This window comes from Pteropus vampyrus, unplaced genomic scaffold (assembly GCF_000151845.1).
Source record: "Pteropus vampyrus isolate Shadow unplaced genomic scaffold, Pvam_2.0 Scaffold171, whole genome shotgun sequence".
Classification (NCBI taxonomy): domain Eukaryota; kingdom Metazoa; phylum Chordata; class Mammalia; order Chiroptera; family Pteropodidae; genus Pteropus; species Pteropus vampyrus.
The window spans coordinates 1,521,492-1,530,365 of NW_011888952.1; the positions used below are offsets into that span (position 1 = coordinate 1,521,492).

At 38.9% G+C, this 8,874-nt stretch overlaps 1 protein-coding gene across 1 annotated transcript in view; it reads right to left on the reverse strand.

Moving 5' to 3' along the window:
- ATG7 (autophagy related 7) overlaps positions 1-8,874 on the reverse strand; it is a 228,405-nt gene that overhangs the window by 44,842 nt on the left and 174,689 nt on the right. The window lies entirely within an intron of this gene.

Sequence of the window (8,874 nt, forward strand, 5' to 3'; positions counted from 1 at the left end):
TAGATTAGAAATAATTTTCCTTTATAGTAGTTTGAAAGCATTGTTCCATTGACTTCTGGTTTCCAGTGTAGTTATTGAGAAGTCAAAAACCATTCCGATTTCTGATTCTTATCTTTCTTTAAGATGTACATCTTTTTTGAACCCACTGTTCTGATATTTCACTGTGATGGGCCTTCCTGTTGGTCTAATGTCATTCAATGTTCTGCATAGTCAGCAGACCCAATCTGGGAACTTGTGTCTCTCAATTTTGGGAAATTTTCTTTAATTCCTACTTTATTTTTTTCTGGTCTGTTGTTTTGTTTTTCTTTGTAAAAACTCTATTATTTAGATGTTGGCACTTATAGCCCTGCTCCACTAGTTTGCTTATCTTTTCTCCCCTATTTTTCATTTCTTTGGCCTGTTGCTTTAGTTTCTGGAAGATATTGTGAATTTAATTGTCTAATCTTTCTATTAAATTTTAAATTTATATTTTTGATTTGAGAGCTTTTAAAAATTACCCAAATATCTTTTTATAGCCTTTGTTTCTGTTTCATGAATATAATATTCTCTTTTATCTCACTGAGAACATAAACGATAATGAATTTTTTGGAGTATCTAAAATTTTCATCTCCTGGCATAGTCTGTTTCCTCCAAAGTCTGTCTTTCATAGTCTAAGTAGGGGTATTCTTACCCTTACTTAGTTTTAGCCCCTTCATAGTCTGTCTTTCAAGTTAGATGCCTGATAACACTTGGTTTCGGCTCCTATTTAAGAAAGTACTCAAAAGCTGTTTGAAATCTATCATGGACTTCACTTTGGGTCATCTGGCTGAGCTATCATGTCACAGAACCCCTGATATCTTCTCTTTTGGGTTGGTCAGATTCCCTGGAGAAGGATCATCCCTTCTTCTGTCTAGAACGTATTTAAGCTTGATAATTGGTGTTACAGGAGTCTAGTGTGGGGAGAAGGTCTGATCTCTCTGTATTTGATATGTAAACATTCATTTAATTCCATGTTTTTAGCACGATACATCCTACTTTTAACGTTGGCTGATGTGTCCTTGTCCAGAAACCCTGTTTACTCTTACCACAAAGTAAACTTTCAGTTTCTTAACTGAAGTAGGGGAGACAGTTATCCTATTGGGCAAAGCTAGGGTGGGGAATTGAGTATCTAATTGCTTAAGACAGAATCTCAATCAGCTCTCCTGTTTTAAGCCTCATATTTGACTTCCACTTTCAGATGCACCTACTCTCTCCAATTCCCAAAACTTTAGGTGGAAAATATGGGCTGGCTTAGAATTTAACTTTCTTATTGTCCATCAAAATACCATCGACTGGGCAGCTTAAATAGCAAGCATTCATTTCTCACAGTTCTAAATGCTGAGAAATGTAACATCAAGGAACCAGAAGATTTGGTGTCTGCTGACGGCCTGCTTCCTAGTTCATAGAGGGCTATCTTCTAGTATCCTCACATGGCAGAAGGAGCAAGGGAACTCTCTGGGGTCTCTTTCATATGGGCACTAATCCCATTCATGAGTGCTCTACCCTCACGACTAATCTCTTCCCAAAGGATACCATCACACTGAATACTATCACATCGGGGATTAGGTTTCAACATGAATTTTGGGAGGACACAAACATTCAGACCATCTTTCCAGATGCCAAATTTTTTGCTGCTGTAATTTGCTCTCCTATACTCATTGTCTTTGAAGGTTAAATATATGTGTATATATGTAATATATATATATCTCCCTTTACTGTCATTTTAGGACATTACAAAAGAGATAAAACTAAATGAATATGCTTGATCATCATTTTTTTTTTTTGAATAACATATTCACATGGTTCAAGCTTCAGAAGGAAAAAAAGAATACATAACGAAGTTTCCCTTCCATCCTGAACCACCAGCCACCCAAATCACTCAAAGGAAGAAACCAATGTTACTGATCTCTGGCCTCCTTCTATCCTACCTTTATCATTTTAGATCTTACTCTATATTATCAATCTATTTGTACGTTTTTGACTTTGCTTTATTACTATGGTACCTACCACACTGCACTAAGAACTTCTTGAGGAAACAGATGTAAAACTGAAGGAGCCCAGCTCCTAGAGAAGGATTAAAATGATCAGGTTTATCTTTATTGTCCCTCCCACTTTACGTATAATTTCCCACCTTGTATAGCCCAGTTCACTGCCTCAGACACCAAGGAGTAACCACAAAAGCTTCTCCCCACCAATTATTGAATTAGCTCCACAAGAAGGGATCTGATAAATTGCTCTCCCAGTGGTGTGAATGACTAACATAGCCTACTCAGCCATTCTTCTCCTGAGGTGGCTAAATTTTCACAAGAGATAAAACTTAGGGCCAAAGGAATTAAATTCTAGTGGCCGCCATTTCAGGAATCACCGAGGACAACAGGTGAGTTTTGCCAAGGTGTACTGAGACCATGCTTACTAGGAATACAGAGTCAAACTAGAGTGGACTCTAAACACTTCACAATTTTCGAACCAAGCAAATGTCAAAGAAGCTATCTCTTAATATAGTGAGCACAAAAGTTGAATAGGCCAATTAAAACATTCATACATTAATAAAGATGCTGCTAAAAAATAATAATTTTCTATCTGATAAAGGCACCCGGGATCCACAGGTTGAGAAACATTATTGAATAACAAAACTGCTATGAAGTAAACTTAAAATCAAAACTAAAATAAGCCTCAAGAGTCCAAAAGTAAACCCATATTTATGTGGGCAAATAATTTTCAACAAAAAAGCTAAAACGTACAGTGGAGAAAGGAAAGCTTCTTCAATAAACGGTGCTGAGAAAACTGGAAAGCCACCTGCAAAAGAATGAAACTAGACTGTTGTCTATCACCACACACCAAAATTAACTCAAAATGGATTAAGGACCTGAATATAACACCTGAAACAATAAAATGCATAGAAGAAAACATAGGAATGAAACTCAAGGACCTTGGACTTAAGGCAAGGGAAATAAAAGCAAAAATAAATGAATGGGACTACATCAAACTAAAAAGCTTCTACTTAGCAAAAGAAACTGTCAACAAGGTAAAGAGTCAACCACCCAAATGGGAAAATATATTTGCAAGCAATGCCTCCTATAAGGACCTAATATCCAAAATATACAAAGAACTCATACGACTCAATAACAACAAAAAAACAAATGATCCAATCAAAAAATGGGCAGCGGACCAGAACAGACACTTCTCCCTAGAGGACATACGAATGGCCAGCAAATATATGAAAAGATGCTCAACATCACTAGCTATTAGAGAAATGCAAATCAAAACCACAATGAGATACCATCTCACACCTGTTAGAACAGCTATAATCAACAGGACAAGTAATAACAAATGCTGGAGAGGATGTGGAGAAAAAGGAACCCTCATACACTGCTGGTGGGACTGCAAATTGGTACAGCCACTATGGAAAACAGTATGGAGGTTCCTCAAAAAACTAAGAATTGATCTACCATATGACCCAGCAATCCCTCTACTGGGTATGTACCTCAAAGACTTGATAACTCATGTCCATAAAGATATTTGCACACCAATGTTCATAGCAGCATTATTCACAGTGGCCAGGACATGGAAGCAACCAAAGCATCCTACGATAGATGATTGGCTAAAGAAGCTGTGGTACATATATACAATGGAATATTACTCAGCCATAAGAAGAGATGAAATACTGCCATTTGCAACAACATGGATAGACCTCGAGATAATCATGCTAAGCTAAATAAGCCAGACAGAAAAAGTTGAAAATCACACGATATTACTTATATGTGGGATATAAACCTAAAAGCAACAGAGGAATAGGACAAACAGAGACATGGACTATAGACCAGTGGTTACCAGAGAGTATCGGGTGAGGGAGAAGAGGGGAGGTAGACAGGGTAAAGGGGGTCAAATATAGGGAGGTAGGGGAAGGGTGAAGTGGGTAAAGGGGATCAAACATATGGTAGCTGAAGGAAACTGGACTTTGAGTGGTAAGCAGAATAGAATATACAGATGTCAAATGATAATGTACACCTGAAAATTATATAATTGTATCAACCAATGTTACCCCAATAAACTTAATTTAAAAAAATTTAAAATAAGCCATAAATTATTCTTTTAAAATGAGTATCTAAAGAAATGTAACTGAAACCAAGATAGCAAAATGCTGACTTCCAGTTCCAACCTGATATAGTATATGGTATCAGATTTACTCCTGCCATAAACAATAATAACTTCACAAAATATATAAAATAATTGTTACCAGGCTTAGAGAGCAAAGAACACAAAAACTCAACCAGGGAACAATGGTCTTTACAGAAGGACAAGGCACGAAGCAGAGTTCAATGCTAAAGATTCTGGGATTTGGGGAGCAGGGTTATAGAGATGGATGAACCTTAGGGAGGAAACCCAGAGATATAACACTCAGATATCTATGTGGAAATTGGATCTCTGGCTAATTACTGAACTTCAGAATGAAGGGATTCCTAAAAGCTGGGAGAAAACGACATATTGGGAAACTAAGAGCCAAGGCTGAGAGGAAATGCCAGATATTAGACAGTACTGGTGATGTTGGATTTTGGGCCAAGTCAGAGTGGAAGACGTAGGTGAACATACCAAACATGTATCAGAACTCCAGAAAGGACACCTATAAGATTATCTACCACACTCTAGGAGTAAGGGGAACACTAAAATAGGTCTGCCATAATAAGCTCAAACCAGGTCTTAACAGAATCAGAGTGCCCTTCAGCAATTTAGCTGACCGTCAGGACAAAATTAAACACTCTTTAGAACACTATAACAAAATCCGGAGTAAATCTATTATTTATAATGTCTGGCATGTAATAACAAAATTACTTAATACAGCACCCCAAAACTATAAGAAGTGACTGATTATCGATAAAACAGTGACTAGAAGCAGATTAGAGCTGATTCATATTATTTGATTTAGCAGACTAGGACTTCAAAATAACTAAAATTAATATATTAAAAAGAGAAAAAGATGGACAAACTGGATGGAAAGATAGAATATTTGAACTTAGAATTCAAATGTACAAAAAATATTTGCCTGGGAAACCTCTATCTCATCAGGTCTATAACACTGTACTCAAGGGCAGGGCAGGGCAGTGGTGTGAAGTAGGCACACACTTGAGAGTGTCTTGCCAAGTCCTTTCTGCCCCTGTTCCATAGCCGAATGCTAATTAAAGCATAATCACTCCTCAGGGTTCACTGGCTCTTTATATTACCCCATTTGCTAAAAGGTAAGGCCAAGTGCACCACCGCTTGCTCCATGAATCCTTTAGAAGTTTTCATGCCCCTATATAACAATATAGCCACATATAGTCTCAGTGGATCAGATTTAGAAATGGATCATATGACCTATGAAAGTGGTATACAGAAACTCAGTAAGCAGCTCCTCTTCTTGGGAAAGAAAAAGGCAAATGGTATCCAGAAAGACATGTCCCAGGGAAGAGGCCGAAAGTGCTGTCAGCAGAGTCTGCAGGATGTTAGGTTTGAAAGCGATCCACGGGCAACAAATTCTGTTTTAAGATGGAAGGGACCACAGACTAGAAAGGTCAAGTGGCTTGCAAAAGGTCTTACAGATAATTAAGAGGCAGAGCCGGGACACTAAACGCTGGCTCCCTGATTCCAAATGCAGAGATTTTTCTCATTTCCTGACCAGAGCATATGTCGAAATCAACACATGAAAATTACGACATATGGGATGACTCTAACATTTTTAATTGATGCTCATTTCTTTCAAATTCTGACCTCTACCTAGATGTTTATACAGTTATATCTGCATTACACTCGATTTTGTTTTCTCTTGTTTTAATAGCCCTAGGTATTGATAAAAATACTGCAGCTATTTACCTGTGGTCTGATTCCAGTTTGACAAAATGAGTAGAAACAGAAAAAGTAACCAAAGCTGCCTACTGTCTAAAAATCTGTATTTTCCTCACTTCTGACAAGGTAGCTACCTTGGAATTCATCTTTTCATCTTTTTTTTTCTATTGCTACTGCCTCCTCCTGTCTCCTGATCAGGCCTCAGATCTCCCTTTCCAACTCACACTTTTCCTGGCTGCCAGACACTTTTCTAATGATCCTTACCATGTCTCTCCTCTGCTTCGCACAAGTCTTTGGTTCCCTCACATCTTCAGGATCAAGTCTATTCAACATGCCCACCAGCCTGGCTCCAGCTCACCTACCTTCCTACCTTTCAAGCTTCTCTCTATGCATAATCCCCACATTCACCTTCTTCTCCAGTTACCCGAAAAAGGCAAAACCTGTGCCTTTGAACCTGCTGTTCTCATTGTTCATCTCTGTTAAAATCCTACTAGCTCTTTTAGATACAGCTCAAACGGTCCCTCTTCTGTGACGTCTTCTCCAATGATTCCCAAACTGGAATCATTCCCTCTTTGACACTCTATGCCCTTCCTTTATATGTATCTAGTGGCCTTTATATAATTTTCAGGTTATGGTTATAAATGCATGTATTTGTGGCCTTTAGCACCAGAACACAATCTGACTGAAGGCAGGGCTTGTCACCCCTGTATCTAGCATGATACCAGAATAAGTGATTGACTGTCTAGAGTTAAAGAGGAAAAGCCTTTTCCAATACAGAAGGAAGAAATATAAACATCAGCCAACTTGCCATAAACACAGGTGCCTAGAAGGGATGACAGAGACAGAAATCGAATGGCATAACCAGAAGGCCAGGGCTGCAGCACGGTGGTGTCTGATATTCACAATGGTTATTCTGCTGAAAGGCCATTTTCTCCCACGGTGTCTGCCCACTTTCTAGGGGGCTGTGACTGAAACTAGTGAGACAAGGCCACGGGAGGGATGTGGCTTACTCGGTTTTGCAGAGTAGCATGCCTAAGTATAGCTGGTGTGGTAAATCAGTGGAGAGCCTCAGTAACTAGCTTCTCCAAAGGAGCTTTTTTCTTACCCCTAAGAAATTTCAACTTCAATAGGTCTGAGGTCAAGTCTTGAGTTTATTTTGAAGGAAAAAAAAATTTCCAGGTGACTTTAACACTCCACTCTCCAAAGTGAAAACCTGAAGTAGACCAACATACTGTCTTGCAGATAAATACCCACTTTTATGAATCGTGAATTCCTACAATGGAAAGAGACCCAACCATTCGTTCAGCGTGTTGATCAATGAAGGATGTAGAGACAGTGAGAACAGAAAAGGCTCAAATCCTCAAGATCCTCAAATCCTTCAAAGATGTGTATTGTGGGCACAGGGAACAAGCACAGGGATGTTTGTTGGGGCGTTATTTGTATCAAAAGCTTGGAAACAACCTCAATGTCTTTCAGCAGAAGAACAGATGGATTTTCAAATATGTATACAATAAAATACCATGCTGTGGTGAAGATAGCTGAACTGCAGCTACATGCAGCAACACAAATAAATCTCAAAAATATACTCGAGCTAAAAAAAAAAGCAATTTGTAGAAATACATATACAACTTGACACCATCTATATGAAGTTTTAAAATATGGAAAACAGTGAGAAATTGATAACAGTCTAAAACCTCAGTTTTAAATCCCTGTGGGCTTCTTAGGCCACTGCAGTGTCATGGAAAGAACCCTTGGGAGATGGCTCAAGGGACATATGGCTGGCTATGAGCTGTGCCACTCAGCCAAGTCTAGCATCAGAGTTTTCTTTGTAAAGTGAGAGGTTTGGATCCCTCAAGTAAATCCCTTTCAGCTCTGAAGTCGTTGGCACCACAAGCCATACCCAAAAGGCTATCAATTCTGGTTCTCACCACAGAGGAAACCTCAAGGATCAGGTGCCTCTTGCCTTAAATTCCAACTGAGGGGTCTCACCGGTGTCACGGTAAATAAGTTATTTATTAAGAGTGCTGCACAGAAGTGCTCTCCCACATGTCTGAGTCACAGTGAAAACAGGAAGCCCACACCTATTTCTTCTGAGGACCATCCCGTGTACCCACCACCTTCCACCAGCTGTAAAAACGCCTTCATGAAATCCCCACAGAGCCAAGGCCAAAGGGCTGCTCCATGCGGGTGGGGCAGGACGCAGGGGCAGGAAGCACACAGGCTGCTTACCCACAGGAAGATCAACAGCGGGGAGGGACAGTCCAAGGAAGAAACCATCGAAGAAATCTGCCCTGAGAGAAGGCATTTCCTAAGTAGTCTCCTGGCCCCCAGGCGTTCTGATTTCATTTATCCAGTGATGGCACAATGCTAAGACTGAGCACAGGACAGAGAGTTTAAAATTTAAAAAAAACCCAAGAGCATGTTTTTAAGATAGAATATGTAAGTATGTAGTAGAAGATTCAAAAGCTAAGCCTCCTGGTCCTGACCCCAGCCAAGCAGTCCTCCTCCCCAGTAGTAACCTCTGTTCTCAATTTCTAGTATATCCTTTAGAGACAGTTAATGCATGTAAAGCATATAAACATATAAGCACACACATGAGTTTAAAAAAACATGCTAAAATTGTTCTGTACCTTGTTTTTTTGGTACTATTTGTTAATTTTCTTTTGAAAAGTTTCAAACTTAGAGAAGAACTGAATAAGCACTCCTATACAATTTACATAAATACGCTAATAATATTTTCCCACATCTCTCTTAACATATGTCCCCCTCAACCACTGAAAAGTACACTGCAGACATCAATGACATTTATTTTCTGAATCTATTAGCATATATATCCCCTAAGAATAAGGACATTCTTCTATATAACATTCTCCACAATAACATCGTCATACCTCTGCAAATTTACACTAATTCAATAATATAATCTAACATGGATTCCATATTTAAATCTCCCCAACTACCACAAAAAATGAAGCTTGCTTTTTAAACTCAGCATTCTGTCTTGGAGATTTTTCGGTACCATTCAGATAGAAACTC